Genomic DNA, 13,084 nt, shown 5'->3' with positions numbered 1-13,084 from the left:
CGGACAGCCTGATGCGCGCGCCCCTGGTGTGCCGGACAGCCTGATGCGCGCGCCCTTGGTGTGCTAGCCAACCTGATGCGCGCGCCCTTGGTGTGCTAGCCAACCTGATGCGCGTGCCCTCTGTGTGCTGGACACCCTGATGCGCGCGCCCTCGGTGTGCCAGACACCCTGATGCGCGCGCCCCTGGTGTGCTAGCCAACCTGATGCGTGCGCCCTCGGTGTGCTAGCCAGCCTGATGCGCGCGCCCCTGGTGTGCCGGACAGCCTGATGCGCGCGCTGTCGCTGTGCGGGACAGCCTGATGCGCGTGCCCTCGGTGTGCTTTTTTCGGTTCTCCATCACCGTTGTTGTGAGGCAGAGCTAGTTTATCCTGTTACTATTTTTCCATGTCTTTGGGGATTTTGAGCCCATTGGATCAAGAACATTATTTTCCTGATGATTGCAAATTATGTTTTGTTGTTGTTGTTGTTTAAGAAACAGGGTCTCACTCTGTTGCCTACCTAGGCTGGAATACAGTGGCACAGTCAGAGCTCACTGCAGCCTCCAACACCTGGGCTCCAGGGACCTTCCCGTCTCAGCCTCCTAAGCAGCTGGCACTACAGGTGCAGACCACCACACCCAGCTAATTTTTAAACTGTTTTGTAGAGACAGGTTTCACTGTGTTATTTTAGCTGGTCTTGAACTCCTGGGCTCAAGCGATCCTGCCGCAGTCTCCTAAAGTGCGGAGATTACAAATGTGAGCCCAGCCCAGATTATGTCTACATTTATGGGGATGATGACAGATGTCAGCTCTTTTTATAGGATGGTACTATGTGTTCCTTTTCATATTCTAACTTTTTTTTCTTTTTTTTTAAATCATAGATGCCAGTTAGCCAAGTTTTCTGGGCATCTTTGAGATTTACTCGGAACACATTTTGGTGGCGGGCAGAGGAGTAAGATTGAGCAGAACAAGCTGCTGACGTGGGAGACCTTTATGATTGAAGTTGGCTCATTTGGAGCCAGTCAGCAAGTATTTACCAGATGCTTATTTTTTATGAATGAAAACATAGAATGGCATTTGGTATAATAAGTCAGTTACCAAGTGGAAAACCATGGTGTTAGGAGAAAGGGAAGGCAGGAAGGGTACAATTTAGTTCTAATCGTGTAGTATCCCGACTGCCTCTTAATGAGCCTTAATGGAACTCAGTTTCCTCATCTACGGAATGAGCGAATTAGACTAAATGGTTCATAAGGTTATTTTTGGTGCTTTCTTACATTTAACACTTTGTAACTAAAACAAGGTGGGTTTTTTTTTCTTTTTTTAAAAAGATATATTTTCTTTCCTAACCTGACTGGGAGACACTTTTGGTCTATTTTTCTTTTTAACTTTTGGTCTATTTTTGTTGAATTATGGGGCATGAATAATTTCTCCACTGTCTGAGCATTTGCCAGCTAATCCTCCTGGTCTGAAGTTCCTTCCTTTGCACATTCTTCTCTTCCTGTCCTTTCGACCTCCAGGGCTTTGTTTCCGTTTGACTCGGGACGTTCTTTCTCTGTCCCTGTCTGTGTCACGTTCACGGCTTTCCCTGTGCTGCTTTGACCTGTGTAGCACCCAGTATTTTTACCTTGATCATTTCCCAGGGTCATTACATCTTAGACCAGTGGTTCTGGTTCTGGGACCCTTTATAAAAAGATAATTTTTTTTTTTTCCCAGAGACACAGTCTCATTTTATTGCCCTTGGTAGAGTGCTGTGGCATTACAGCTCACAGCAACCTCCAATGCCTGGGCTTAAGCGATTCTCTTGCCTCAACTAAAAAGATAATTTTTGAAACAAGTTTGGGAGTAGCTGAAACCAATTAATAAATTAGGAGCCCCAGGGTTTGTACACTTCTTCCTGTCATCTGAGGCCTTGGAAGGAAGGTGTTCTATTTACTTTAGGTTTTTTTTCTTTGTGTCTAAAAAATAAGTATTTTGCCGTATTTAATGTTTTATAATGAAAAAAAATTTTTTTGTGAGACAGTCTCACTCTGTCACCCTCAGTAGAGTGCTGTGGTGTCATAGCTCACAGCAACCTCCAACTCTTGGACTTAAGTGATTCTCTTGCCTCAGCCTCCCGAGTGGCTGGGGCTACAGGCACCTGCCACAACGCCTGGTTATTTTATTGTTGCAGTTGTCATTTTTAGCAGACTCGGGCCTGAACCTGCCTGGCTTGGTGTACATGGCCAGTGCCCTCGCTGCTAGGCTATGGTGCCAAGCCAAGGAAAATTTAAACATGTATGTGAAGGTCAACAGACGGATATCATGAATCCCTTTGTATTCATACACAGGTTCAAGAGTCATCAAGACCAAATCATTTATCCCCCACTAACTTTCCTCCCGCCCCATATTAATTTAAAGAAAATCCTAGACATTGTGTGACTTATGGGAGCCAAGCCTATCATTATTCTTTAAGAAAAAGGAACAATTCCAATATCATAAAATATCTGGTGTTAATTCTGATTTTCTCGTACATGTCCAAAGACGGTGATTTGAGGCTCCAGATCTAGATGACCCGCCTCCTTCACTGTAGTTGGTTGACTTTTCTGTTGAGCGTTCTTCTCTCTTGGTTCTTAAAATTTATTTGGTGAAGAAATGAGGACATTGTCCTATAGGTGTGGGATTTCTGATGACGGTCCTGGGAGGTGATTGAATATACTCCTTTATATCGCCTGTTAATTGGCAGTTGGGTGTAGAGACTCGATCGTAGGCAGGTAATATTTCTTTTGGCAGGGGGGTGTCTTTTTGGATAATTGTCTAGTGTGTACAGTGTCTAGATGCCTATTTTTTTGTGCTGATAATTGTCATTGGTGCTCAATGCTTTATTTTAGATCAGCAAATTTTTTGTGTAAGGGGGCAGATAGTGCAGGCTTTGTGGGCCATCTGGTCTCCTTTGTCACAACTAGAAGTCTGCTGATGGTAAAGGGGGAAGCAGCTGTGGACAAACAGTAATGAATGAGGGTGGCTGCGCTTCAGAAAGACTGTTTATAGAAACAGGTGCTGGACCCCCTGCAGTGGGCCCTTTAAATCATTAGGGGTTGCAAAGTAGGGATATTTTAACACAGATTTCTTTTTATTAGCTGGCTGGGCGTTCTATTCTATAAAGAGGAAGTGCTCCTAATGTATTTATCGACTAGGAGGGCAGCTTCTTTGATAACTTCCTGGTTATCTGGTATGACTAGGAGTTCCGGGCTTGTGGACATTCCTCCCAGGATACTTGATCCCTTTCTGGGGAATAGAATTTCAAGACTACAGCCTGGGCTTCAGGCGTTCTCTTTGCTACTGGACTGACTATTGTTTCTAGGTCTTTTCAGTAGTCAAGTCTAGAAAAAAATTTTTGTTGAAAGATAGACTTCCCCACGAGTTCATCCTGACACTTACTGTTCTTTTTGAGGTAGGGTCTCACTTTGTCACCTTGGGTAGAGTGCCACGACGGCACAGCTCACAGCAACCTCAAAACTCTTGGGCTCACGTGATCCTCTTACCTCAGTCTCCCAAGTAGTTGGGACTGCAGGTGCCAGCTACAAAGCCTGACTAGTTTTTAGAGACCGGATCTCACTCTTGCTCAGGCTGGTTTCAAACTCTTGAGCTCAGGCAATCCACCTGCCTCGCCCTCCCAGAGGACTAGGATTACAAGAGTGAGCCAACACGTCTGGCCTATGGTTCATTTTTTAGCATAAGACTTTCACTTAATCTTTTTTCATACCCATGTCTTTTAGCTAAGCATTCTGGTTTAATGAGAACCAGGAATAATATAATTAGAACATTAAGTAAATTTTTGTTTATAGTAGTCTCATTCTGACAGCCTCAGAACAGCAGTGCCAACAAAAGTTTTGTCTCTGGCTTTTTTTTTTTTGGGCTAAATAATACTTCTGTGAGATTCACCCATTGTGTGAAATACCACCATGTAATTTATCCCTTCTCCAGTTGAAGAATATTGGGGTGGCTTCGGTTGGGTGCTGATGTTACTCTTGGTACATGTCTTTTGGTAGACACCTGCAGTGTTTTCTCTTGTATATATATGTGCACACTGCACATGAACTTTATGGCCACCCTGTATACTCAGTTATAGAATTTGCTGTTCTTTTTGGATTTAGCACATATTCCCCTAGCAGTGGTTAGTCAAGCTATTGTGTGTTATTGGTTATCTATTATGTGACAGATCACCCCAAACTTAGTGGCCTAATGGAATAAAGATTATCTCACAGCTGGTGTGGGTCAGTTTCTTTTGGATGCAGCTTAGCTGGGAGCCTCTGGCTCAGTCTATCATGAAGCTGCAATCCAAGTATCTTCTGGGGCTGCGTTCATCCCAAGACTCAGGAGGGCACAGGGAGCCTTTTGCTTTCGAGCTAACTCACATAATTGTTGGTGGGTCCAGGTCCTTTCTGGTGGTTAGAGACCCTCCAAACAAAGGGCAGCTAACAACATGAGCAAGGAGGAAAGGGTGTCTGGGTTGGCAGCGAGGGTCTTTCTGTGTAACTTATTCTTGGGGTGATAGCCCGTCACACCTGCTGTATTCCTTAAAAAAAATTATCGTGGAAAAACGAGCACAACGTAGAATGTACAATTTTGACCATTTCGAGTGTGCGATTTACTGGTGTTATACATTCACCTTGTTGTGCAGCCTTTACCTTCATCCTCCTCCAGAACTTTGTTACCTTCCCAAACTGAACTCCGTCCCTACTAAACCGTAACTCCCCGTTTCTCCCTCCCCAGCCCCTGACAACCACGGTTCCACTCTCTCTGTCTGTGAACTTGACTCCTCTACTTACCTGATTAAGTGGAATCATGCAGCCAGCGTTCATCCTTCTGTGACGGGCTTATTTCACGGAAGCATAATGTCTTCAAGGTGATCTGGGTTGTAGCTAATGCTCGAATTTTATTTTTTTAAGGTTGAATAATAATTCATTGTCTGTATTATACAGGGTGTCCATGAAGTTTGTGTGCCATTTAAAATAGTTCTAAATTTTATACACTAAATTTTGTTTTTTCATTCATCCACTGGTGGATATGTGGACGGTTTCCGCCCTTTGGCTGGTGTGAATGGTACTGTTACGAACATGGGCGTTCAGCTGAATTCTGTGTCTGGTGATGATACATGGGTGTGACCAGCAGGAAGGGGATCAGCCTGCAGAGGTTGAGCTAAGTCAGTCTTTACATCTATTCTCTGTTTCGTTATGCCACCAACTGGTTACATGTTTCAATTCATTTATTTTATTTTTGATATTTTAATTGTTCTAAAATGTAATTTTGTTTTATAATCATTTATAATAGTTTCATGAGTACAAAGTCAAATCCACAAAATAAGAAATAGTCAGAGGAGTCTAGCTTCTATCTCTATTTTCTTATAAGTAATCACATTTTTTCTTCCTTCTTTTTCTTTTTTTTTGAGATAAGAGTCTCACTCTGTCACCAGGCTATGCTAGAGTGCTATGGGTGATGTGGCTCACAGCCTAGCTCGTAGCAACCTCAGACTCCTGGGCTCAAACAAACCTCCCTCAGCCTCTGAGTAGCTAGGACTACAGGTGTGCACCACCCACCTAGCTAAAATTCCTATTTTTAGTAAAGACTCCTTCTTGTATAGGCTAATCTTGAACTCCTGACCTCAAGTGATCTTCCTGCCTTAGGCTCAATTCTCCTAAGAGCAGTGGTTCTCAACCTTCCTAATGCCGCTATCCTTTAATATAGTTCCTTATGTTGTGGTGACCATTAAAATTATTTTCGACCCTTTAATACAGTTCCTCATGTTGCAGTGAAAATAATTTTATGGTTGGGGGTCACCACAACATGAGGAACTGGATTAAAGGGTCATGGCATTAGGACGGTTGAGAACCACTGTCCTAGAGGATTATAGGCATGAGCTTCTGTGCCCAGCCTCATAATTGTATTCTAAAAACTTTGGTTCATTTCTGTTTTTTTTTTTCTTTTTTTAAAAATTAAGCGGGTTATACATCCATGTGCCGCCTTTCTTATATAAATGGTAGACGACCCCGTACCTTGCTTTTTCCCTTGACGCACTCTGGAGCCCTGTCCCCCGATGCACTCTGGAGCCCTGTCCCTCGACCCACTCTGGAGCTCTGTCCTTAGCAGTACATTCCTCATTCCTTTCTATAGCTATATAATATCTCACTGAGTGAATGTGCCATAGTTTATTTAATCAGTTCCCAATTGATGGGGACTTGGATTATTTCTGATCTTTTGTTAACATAAACAGTACTACAGTGAATAGCCTTGTGGAAATGTCTTTCTATTTTGTCATCGTGTATTGGGGACTAGTTCCTAGATGTGGAATTGCAGGGTCAAAGGTTAAATGTGTATGTAGATTTATTCGGTATTTTGCCACATTGGTCCGTGTAAGAGTTGTACTTCTTTGCGTTCCCATCAGTAACGTATAAGTGTCTTATTTGTCCATACATAATATTACCAACAGAATAGTTTGTCAAATTTGGGGGGATTTTTGCCAAACAGAATCTCATTGTTAGTTTTTACCTCTCCTTCTGAGTGACACTGAGTAACTTAGTGTGGCTTAAGAGGCACTTGCATTTATTTTTCTGTTGACTGCTCATTTCTTTAGCCCCCTTTTGTCTACGTTTATTGGTGTTTTGTGTTTCATAAGCTCTTTACACATTATGAGTATCAACCTTTTGTTTGCTCCTTCCTGACAGTTAAATAGAGGTATTCTCTAATCTGCTTTGAACCTGCTCCATTTTCCTCCCATCATTTTCTTTAATCTTATCCTTCTGGCTAAGTGGTCAGCACTATGTGACCTCCTTAGACTTCTCAGCCCTATGCCACTGGTCCTTCAGACCCAGCCATGCTTCAGGTAGAGTTTAACTTTGTTCATAAAACCTGGTGTTCCTGTGTTTCTTTATCAGGTAATAATGGCATTACCATTTTCTCAGCTGAGAAACTGAAGTGGCCTTTTGTGGCTTTATTTATTTTTAATGCAGCAAATATTTGCTGAGCACCTGCCAAGTTTCAAGTCCTGGGCTGGCACCAGGTAACAAGTAGTCATAATCCCAGCTCCCTTGGAGGTAGTGTACTAGAGGGGGTATTCAGTGCACACGCACACACGCTCTCTTACACACCCTGGACCCATGTCTAAAGTGTGGTTAAATATTCCAGGCATTTAAGGGTTGGAACCTATTATTCGATTGGAGAGGTTATGAGTTGCCTTTTTGAGAAAACAGCACTGAGAGTAAGATTTGAGGGGCGGTGAGAATTAGCCTGGTGGGAAAAAATCAGGGTGTCCCTTTCCAGACACAGGAAACAGTTTGTGGAAGGATCCTCAGGCAGAAAAGAAGTTGAATTTCTAGGAAATGAGATGATTAGTTTGGTGCTGGTCAGCGGCTGCTTAGCAAACTGTCCTGGGGGATGGTGAGCGGGGACAGTGCCTGTCGTTCAGTTTGCAAAGAACTTTTGGTTCTTTTCAAATCTTTGTTCATTTACTCCCTATTTTTATACCCTCTGACTTCAGAAAGATATCACTTGCCTGCTGGGATAGATTTTAAAAAATTCATCCCGCTCTGTTTTAATTCTTATTCCCCATCCATTCTGCTTCGGAAGGTGACTTTGGGGAATGAACAGTTTGTTCCTGTCACCTCCATTCTCAAAAACCTCCCGGTGGCTCCCTCGTTGTGGAAGGCAGCGATCCCACCTGGAATTGAGGTTTCTAGTATTCCGGTGTAAAGGGCTGCTCTCCAGAGACTTCCTTTAATTCACCCGAGACTGACACTTTTCTACCGCTTGTCTTACCTGTTGTCCATCTCTCATTAGGACAACTCTGCCTCCCTCCCCCTCACCCACAGTTACTCCCCTGATCTTTAGAACCCCTCACTGAGATTTTTTTTTTAACTTACATTCTCTTTTTTGCCTTTGCTGTTATGCCAGTCCAAGATTTATCATGGTCTGTGTTGTATGAGAAATATTCATGTACTTATTTGGAGTGCAAAGAGTCATGCGTTTTTCATTTTCATAACTGGTAGGACTCAATAGAGATTTATGAATTGTATAGATTAGGGAGCATTCCCTGTGGTGGACCAGTCATTAAAATCTCTCATAAAACAATCTTGAATAAAACCTTTACCGAGTGACCTCATTTAGAGATTGAGAAAAATCGTACTTGCCTTTTGAAGCAAGTTCAGTGCATATCAAATCATACTTATATTCTCTGCATCGGTTTGACTAAAGTATGTTTATATGGCAGTATCAGACTTACTGCGAACACTGGTATATTTGGAGCATTAAATACTTAATTACCGTGGTGGTAGAAAATGGCTGATAAAATCACAAATATGTAGCATATTTAAATGTACTTCTGCTTGTACCTGAAATATCTTGTAGACTAAATGTCGACTTGGCTAACTTCTTAGCATCTGGGTTAAATATAATAGTCTGCATATTGACGAAAGATTAGTATACTGGATTCTCATACTTGATATTGTTAGTACAACAGGGCCAGCAAGTATGTCCCTTCTGTGAAGAGAAGGGTACTATCATTTATGGCCTACAACTTGCAAAATGATGTTAGTACTTTCTTTTTCTTCTTCTTATAGATTTCTCTTTTTTTTTCCCGGTACAGAGTCTCTGTACCCTGGGTACTCTGTTGCCCTGGGTAGAGTGCCCTGGCATCATAGCTCACAGCAACACCTGGGTTGGAGCGATCCTCTTGTCTCGGTCTCCAGAGTAGCTGGGACTACATTCACCTGCCACAATGCCCTGCTGGTTTTTCTATTTTTAGTAGAGGCAGGATCTGCCTTTGCCCAGGCTGGTCTCAAACTCCTGAGTTCAGGCAATCCACCCACCTGGGCCTCTCAGAGTGCTGGGATTACAGGCGTGAGCCACCATGCCTGGCCTTTTCTCTTATTTCATCCCTGATTCCCTTTCTCCTTTCTTCTCTCTCTTTCTTCTTAGACAAAGTGACTTAAACTCATTTATAGGTTAATATAGTTTACTATAATATGGTCATGAATTTTTATCTCTGAAATTATAAGGGATTTGGGTCTTTATAGATTTGTTTACATGTGGTTTTCTAGATATTAATCTAACTTTTAGTCTCTTTGGATCACCTTAACTTCAGTAAATCTTCCAGGTAAGGTTTGTATCTAGCCATAAATGGCTTTTTCTTTTTTGTTTGTTTGTTTTGAGTCTTAGAGTGCTGTGACATCATCATAGCTCACAGCAACCTTAAACTCTTGAGTTCAGGTCATCCTCTTGCCTTAGCTGCCCAAGTATCTGGGACTATGGGCACCTGCCACAACACTTGGCTAGTTTTTCTTATTAGTGGAGATGAGGAGGTCTGGCTCTTGCTGGGGCTGGTCTTGAACTCCTGGAGCTCAGGTGATCCACCTGCCTCAGCCTCCAAAAGTGCTGGGATTATAGGCATGAGCCACTGTGCCTTGGTCTAAATGACTGTTTTTCTCTCCTAATACATAGTCCCCCCGCCACCCCCAAGCAGGCCTTGCTCTCTTGCTCCAGCTAGAGTGTTGTAGTGTTATAGCTCACTGCAACTTCAATGCCTGGACTCAAGTTATCCTCCTGCCTCAGCCTCCCAAGTAGCTGGGACTACAGACTCAGGTCATCACATCCAGCTAATTTTTCTTTCTTTCTTTCTTTCTTTTTTTTTGTAGAGGTGGATCTCTCTCTTCTTGCTCAGGCTAGTCTTGAACTCCTGGCCTCAAGCTATTCTACCACCTCAGTCTCCCAGAGTGCTAGGATTATAGGCTTGAGCCACTGCACTTAGCATCCTAATACATATTGATGAAATTTTAAAAGGTCTGGGTAATTCTAATGATTTTTGGTTCCATACTAATTGGAGTTTATTTTTGTTATATGAAATTCTGTAGAGACTAAACCTTTTAAGCCTGTTTTAAAAGTAAATTTCGTAATGTCATATTTCAAATTTTTGGTATTTAAAGAGTGTTAACTAATGAAAAGTGTTTTGGTTATATTATTTTTAGGTAAAAATATCTTAATGGAAATTTTGAGTGTGCTTAAGGTTAAATTGGGTCATTGAGCCTTAGTTTCTGAAATATGATTTTAAGTTTTAAAAAATTAACTTTGAAACATTAGGGTAGGTGCTTATAGATAAGAATCAAATTATTGGCTCAGCGCCCATTGTTGAGTAGTTAGGGTACCAGCCACATACACCGAGGTAGGTGGGTTTGAACCCGCCCTGGGCCTGCTAAACAACTTTGACAACTACAACAAAAAAAATAGCCAAATAGCCAGGCATTGTGGTGGGCTCCTGTAGTTGCAGCTACTTGGGAGGCTGAGGCAAGAGAATCCCTTAAGCCCAAGAGCTGGAGGTTGCTGTGAGCTGTGATGCCATGGCACTGTATTGAGGGTGACATAGTGAGACTCTGTCTCAAAAACAAACAAACAAAACTCAAATTATCTTGATATGGTGACCTTCGATCATAAGGCATTTAGTTTGCAGTGATGAAGTTTTTATATTTATTTATTTATTTTTTGTTGTTGGGGGTTCATTGAGGGTATAAGAAACCCTCAATGAATTGCATTTGTTAGGCAAAGTCCCTCTTATAATTGCGTCTTGCCCCCCAAAGGTGTGTCACACACCAAGACCCCCACCCCCCTTCCCTCCTTCCCTCTCTCTGCTCTTCTTTTCCCCCACCCCTCCCTCCTTCAAAAAGCTTTTATTTTTAAAACTGAGACTCTATAAAAGCTATGTAGCTCCTGACTTGACAGTTTTATGAAAGGCTTGAAAGATAAAAATTGTCTTAAGTGAAATATTGCACTTGACATAGGATTTATGTAACTAGTAATGATGGTGAAAAAACCTGATGGGAGAAATGTCTCAATTTCTCACTTTGTCCTCTCTGCCTCATTTTGTCTCCTAATTCCTGTATGAGTGTTACAGCTTCAAGTACAAGGCATTAATTCAGAAGCTTGATGTATTAGAAGGTAATTTTTTATTTTTCTGGTAATAACTGTATTCATACCAGGTTGGAACTCTTTATCACACTCTCCTAGGACGGTTTAGGAGGGAGGGCCCTATAGTTAGGTGAGTCACCACACTACAAATTCAGGCGTAAATGGAATATATATATATATTTTTTTTGGTTTGTGCCCCTCCCTGCCTACTGTGATGGGTGAGCTACTGTTTGGTTCTGTTCATTTCTTCTGCTATATTTTCAGTCCTGTTTTTTAGAAAGCTTTAAAGAAAAAAATATTTTTTTCCTTTTGTTTTACTCCAGTAAATCTTCCAGGTAAGGTTTCTTTGTAGTCATAATGATTTAAACATATATATTAAAATTCTTAAGAAGAGTGGCATAACCTAGATTGGGAAGTAGATCTAGCATCAACATTCAAAAGATGTATTCAGATGACCTTGAACTTCACTAAACTGAGCCAGGGGCCAAATACTCTCTTAAAATAGACCAGGAAAAAGAAAAGAGGCCTGTGGGGATTCAGGAGAAAAAGGATGATTTAAGTGGAGTGGAGGGAATTTTCATTTTAAACCACAGGTATGACAATTGGTCCTTGTACACTGTCAGGTTTTCCCTATAATGGAGAAATGGCTGACCCAGAATTTTGCAGATGACTGATTTGCCACTGTGCTTAACGTGTTAGCATCTATCTTTGGGAAGCGCATATTTTGGGGTTAAAGATTATTTTAAACATCTTGGCTGAAATAGGAGACTGTCACTTTCCTTTCTGAAATTCATTGGACTTTAATAGTAAGAAATTAGCAAAAGAGGATTGAATTCCGTTTTCAAATAAGCATCTCCAATTTGTTAGTCATACTATGATTTCCCCCTTTATTCTTTGGTTTTTACTTTTGGCAAGGTAAATTTATTCTTTTATTTCCATAAGATATTCAAAGGAAATACATTAATTATCTTTAGTTACCCCCCTTTCAGAGGCATCTGGCTTTTGTTCTAAGGTTCCAAATAAGTATATGAACATACTAAAATTGTAACTGCATTTTGAGAACTTTATCTCAACCCCATATAACAGCTTATTTGAAGATATAAAAAAGCTTTTTTAAAATATAAGAGATTCTCTATTTTTCAGTTTACTAGTTTTATACGTTCTACTTTTGTAAAGTTGGACTCTTAAATTATGGGTGTGTTTGGGTTAAAATGAAATAATATACCTAACTTAGCTGATGATGCAGAATGGGCCCTCAGTACTCCGTGGCTGATATCGTTATTACTGGGGGCTTCATTAATTTGGATGTCTGGGGTATAATTTCTTAGGGTACAGTGAACCAATTCTGAACGCCTGCCCCATCCTGGCTATTTGTTTAGACGGATGGCTTCGTCACTGTGAAGAATAAAGCCTATTTGGGGATCGAGGCGGGTGGGGCTTGCTGACTTGTGTGTGCACGTTTTGTTGGAGTTCCGGGACGTGCGCTGGAATGTGAAGGCTTAAGCTGTGCGACATGTTCTGTACGGTCATCCACGGTGAGCAAACTGATGTGGGATGTTGTTTTTTTACTAACTTTGAAAGGTGTCATTTTCTATAGAGAGGATGTTGATCTGAATAAATTGCTATTATCCTTCACGTGTACGTGGTACAATGCGTTTCTAGAGACGGACTGTCAATCAGTGTGAATCTTGCTCAACACAATATTTTCTTTCATAAACATGAGGAAGCGGTAACACCATGCCAGCCGCCCCCCGCCTTGGGACAGGGCCAGGAGCTCTTACATCACTCAAAGGGTACATGACAGGACCCGGCTTTGGAAGTTATGCCATCCAGGCTTATAGCCAGATAGACTTGTTTATTAAGCCTGAATATGTTACTTAAATGGCTCTTAAAAAATATTAGCTGGGGCTCGGCACCCATAGCACAGTCGTTACGGCACCAACCAGGCACCAACCACATACACCGGGGCTGGTGGGTTTGAACCTGGCCTGGGCCACCTAAAAACAACAATGACAGGCTCGGCGCCTGTGGCTCAAGTGGCTAAGGCGCCAGCCACATACACCTAAGGTGGTGGGTTCGAATCCAGCCCGGGTCCGCCAAAAACAACAATGAAGGCTGCAACCAAAAAATAGCTGGGAGTTGTGGTGGGCACCTGCGGACCCAGCTACTTGGGAGGC

General features: G+C 41.9%; 1 protein-coding gene across 9 annotated transcripts in view; it reads left to right on the top strand.

Moving 5' to 3' along the window:
* Nucleotides 1-13,084, top strand: part of FRYL (FRY like transcription coactivator) — a 260,014-nt gene that overhangs the window by 49,897 nt on the left and 197,033 nt on the right. The window lies entirely within an intron of this gene.

This window comes from Otolemur garnettii, unplaced genomic scaffold (genome assembly GCF_000181295.1).
Source record: "Otolemur garnettii isolate 467f Iridium unplaced genomic scaffold, OtoGar3 scaffold00083, whole genome shotgun sequence".
NCBI classification, from domain to species: Eukaryota; Metazoa; Chordata; class Mammalia; order Primates; family Galagidae; genus Otolemur; species Otolemur garnettii.
This window is presented reverse-complemented; position numbering and strand designations above follow the sequence as displayed.